General features: G+C 50.9%; 1 non-coding gene across 1 annotated transcript; it reads left to right on the top strand.

Annotated features, from left to right (window-relative positions):
- Positions 1 to 1,850: 1,850 nt before the first annotated feature.
- On the top strand, positions 1,851 to 1,969 carry LOC145404201 (5S ribosomal RNA). The gene has a single exon (XR_013898133.1). It is a non-coding gene; the product is annotated as a 5S ribosomal RNA (ribosomal RNA).
- Positions 1,970 to 4,365: the final 2,396 nt, after the last annotated feature.

Genomic DNA, 4,365 nt, shown 5'->3' with positions numbered 1-4,365 from the left:
GTCGTTCTACCAGAATTAAAAAACCTGTAGATAGGCTTACTGCTAATTAGATTTGTAGACTAATTTTTGTATATATAATTGTGTAAATAGACTTAATTATTGAACTGAGTTGTACTAAATATTTGCTTGGAACTTTATTAGATGGGGTGAATGTGGTATAAAACTGGGGTTTACTGGGAATGCTTCTTTTCAAAAGGGTTGGACTCATTATGACTGTTTCTGAGTTCTTTGTTCGATTTGTTCGGGGTCTTATGCATCGTGTTCCGAAGCTTATGTTTAAAGTCTTTTAGCATTTTAGAGTCAGATAGATCCTGGTTGTATTGTATCTGGGTAAACACCTACCTGTGTTTCTTGCTAAGTAAAGCCTTATGAAAGAAGGTACTTTTTAAGTCGACCTTATGACAACTACTTTAACACTAGGGCCTGCGTATGATCTTAATGTGGTGTGGCGTTATTATTTGGTAGCGTGTTGACTGAAAGACCCGTATTTCACTGTCTTGCCGTGTTCACTGTTTCACTGTCACCTTACTTATTCCACCACTCTTTTATATTGTCACTAATGCTTTTCTCATCGACTTCCTTTATACTGTTAATGCACTGTTCTGCCTTTACTTCATTATGTCACGGACACTATACTTTCACTGTCACTCCTTTCGGGTCTGGGCATCGTGGCAGTCAGGTACAAGGGCGACGGAGGTGACAGCCTCACTATTGGCGGGGCTGGGTTCTGCCAGGGGCCTCTGTGTTCAGGGGCCACGGGATCACGCGTAGGGGCATCCTCTCTCGTCCGGGGCTGCTGGTGGTGAAGGGTCCCCCGTTTTCGGGGCTTGGGGCGTGAGTCTGACCCTTGGGGCTGGGGCCGAATAACTGCCTGAACTTCTCGCTCAGGCGCCTGACAGAGGACGAAGGTCTCCAGTGTCTGGGTGTAGGGAGGTCCCGCCCAGGGGTCCTGGGGGCGGTCTGGAGGTTCTGAGGGCTGTGGTCCCTGGTGTTTGGAGACTCCTTCAGGAGGGGGCTGCGGCGTCAGCCTACATCGGGGTCCATCAGGCGAGTCCTCTCAGGATCCAGCTGCAGGGAGAAGAGCCTGGTGGTAGTCACGGGGCTTCTCCAGTACTCCTTCAGGCTGGGGGCTCCCTCTGGGTCGTAGGTCGGTGAACAGGAGTCGGCACCTGATGGAGGAGTGGCTACCAGCCGTCTCCTGCTGTAGGGCCCGGCTGCTGGCCATGGGCTTCTGGGGGCGTGGCTGCAGGCCGTCGCTAAGGTCCGCTACTGGCTGTGGCCTGGGGGAGGGAGCAACTACAGGCCATCTCTCGGGGCACCTTCAGAGCCGCTACCGGCCATCTCCTGATGAAAGCGGGAGCGGCTACAGACCATCTCCTGTTTGCCTCTGGAGCGGGTCCAGGCCGTCTCCAGTAGGAGGGTCAAGCGGCTATGGGCCGTCTTGTTAGGGGCACCTTCAGAGTGGCTTCTGTTCGTCTCCTGACGAAGGCGGGAGCGGCTACATGCCATCTCCTGTTTTCCTCCAGAGTGGCTGCAGGCCGTCTCCAATAGGAGGGTTGAGCGGCTACCGGCCGTCCCGGGTGCTGACTGGAGCTAGAGTAACAGCTCCACCCCGTGGTTGTTGGTGGTTGGCTCGCCAGGAAGGTAGTCTCGTATTCCTGCTATGGTGGCGGCAGGCGAGCTCCAGGTCATAGGGGCGCGTGGCCCGGGAGGACTTATGTCCTTGTCGCTCGGAGTCCAGGCGTGCTGTATATGCTCCTCAGTGGGCTCGTTCTGGGGGTTTTAGGTCGCCCTCCGTGGCACTATACTACATTTATATATATATATATATATATATATATATATAGCTGGCCAACGGCCATACCACGTTGAGTACACCGCTTCCTGTTTGATCAGCGAAGTTAAGCAACGTTGGGTCTGGTTAGTACTTGGATGGGTGACCGCCTGGGAATGCCAGATGCTGTTGGCATAACGTTCTTCCTACGTGTCAAGTGGGGTTGGTGGAGGATTAGTGTCCCTCCCTGTAAAACAATTAACTCTAAGCCGTTGGCCACCCCGTTTGGGATACATGGCGTCTGGCAATGAATGAAAATGAATATATATGTATATATATATATATATATATATATATATATATGGACTCTCGATCTTCTAGCAACAGCTCCAGCGAGAAAGTAGCAGAAATGTCTGGCGACCGTCTCGCAACAGTCTCTAGACAATCCAGAGACAAAGTTGCCTTGTCTCCAAAGTGTCTCTGGACTGTCGCCCGTCTGTATCTGGACTGTCTCGCAACAGTCGAGATACATAGTCACTCGACTGTCTCTAGACTTTGTATCTTGGTGTGTACAAGGCTTAACGACCCATTTTCAATCACATACTCCTCGGGCCATCGCTGTTTATTGATATGACAACGGAAGTCTTCTGTAGCAGAAAATACAGTATATTGTTACTGTAGGCTACTGTACTTAGTGGTGGAAGGCAGTTCAGTCCACGGCATTAGTGGAACACCGTTTCACCCCGGGCGTTTCTTTGAGTTTGCACCCACCTACAGTCTGCCTCACATTTCCTTTCGTCGGCAGTTGAGTCGTCCCATCACTAAGGCTTTGAACACATTCACAACACTCGCCTAAAAACAACTGAAGATCCGTTGTGTCGTTAGGAAAGGCCTGCAGTTGCTGCAGTACCAGCCGGGCGGCCGTAGGGTCCGAATATGCGTGCTGAAATGCTCACACGCAGCCGTCACCATAAACGCCGAGGGTCTCGCCCTTCTGATCACACCTACTTCATCATGGAACAGACTAGGGTCTGTGATAGTCTCTCGACCCTGGAGAGGGACGGGCAAAGTGCAGGACCAACCCCAAACACGAGAAACGAACATGGATGGCAGCAAGGTCCGGTGCGGCGGCACAAACGGCACATATGTCACGAATGATACAAGACCCAGCAGGGGGGAGGACAAGCAGCGATGAATCAGGTGCTGAGCATGGAATGGAATGTGGTGAACTGGAATAAAATTGTGATGTCAGAGTGAAGCTGAATTTCGTCTCGGTTTGTGAGCTCTCCCTCTCACAAAAAGCCAGGTGGACTGTTTCTGTAGCAAAAATGTTTCCTGACTTTGAGGTACTGTTCAAAGAAGGTAAGACACGTCCGTATGTGATAGTGAGAAGAGGCTATGCTGTGGATTATATGAAGAGATGAATTTAATGGCGTTGTTTTGGAAGCTGTTGCCAACCGACCGCAGTTCATGATTATCGTTTATAATGTTCTTGTGCACTGGGCAGTAGAGGATCTTGAAGCTACAGAAAATGTCCTATGGATGAAGAGAAGAGTGGTTAGCAGATATCCGAGATCAAAGCTATTTACTTTGTTAGAGGGGGAGATTCCTAAGACAATGTTCATCAGGATAACGGAATACAGGAGTGCTGCGTGCAGTGTTTCGGAGCCTGACCTCTGCTGTACCATTGCAGCAGGTGCATGTGAGCATCTGGCATGGAAGTATAATGCAGCATACAAGTGTCGTTTTTTGTGCTGGGAGGCACGAAGGTAGCACCTGTCTGGAAAAAATTAAGAGAGGCGAACACTTCACACCCAAGTGCTGCAACTGTGGAGGGAAACACAATGCCCACTCGTCCTTGTGTCCCCCCAAACCGCGGATGACCATGACATCACAGCACACCGCAGCTCAAGTCCAAGTAGCACAACCACCACCGCCGCCACTGACCAGTGTTAAGGAGGCCCGTCTACAGGCCTCGAATTTCTCACAGTTGGAGAAAACAACCGCTGCTGCGCCTGTGCACAGGCAGCCACCAGCAAGAATAAAGAAAAGCACCAGTACGTCCTCAGCCTCCAGATGGCGATTCCAGCCAGCACGACACCAGTGTACGGGATATTATTAGGGATCCCCACTCGGCAGTGCAGGACCTACCCTGGAGACTTCACTGAGTCAAGAAGCGTTTGCAGCAACAGGAACACCACTTTATCAAGTCTAATACGGAAAGCGGGGTCTCTGCGGCTGCATGTTCCTCCCGCTCCTCCAAGTCATGGCGGCAGAGAGGAGCCAGCGGGAAGACAACTGAACCCAGGGGAAAGGGGGGCTCGTGCAAGGGGGGCAGCTCTCCATGCCCAGGTTGAAATGCTTGTTCGAGGGGGCTCGATGATATGTGCCAAGACCTGGTAAGAATGACAGAGGAGCTGGAACAGTGTGGAGCGGGGTTGAAGTAGTTAATGAAGAAATTGAAGCCTAATGGTTAGCTCCACTTATACCTTTCGGACTCGCTTTACTGACCTAAGTACACTCTTACATTACAATACATAAACCAGATTTGGTCACCCGACAGGAGGTAGGACATGTGCCCCTCCTAAGAG

This window comes from Coenobita brevimanus, chromosome 62, assembly GCF_032717465.1.
Source record: "Coenobita brevimanus isolate Jiangsu-jjx chromosome 62, ASM3271746v2, whole genome shotgun sequence".
NCBI classification, from domain to species: domain Eukaryota; kingdom Metazoa; phylum Arthropoda; class Malacostraca; order Decapoda; family Coenobitidae; genus Coenobita; species Coenobita brevimanus.
This window is presented reverse-complemented; position numbering and strand designations above follow the sequence as displayed.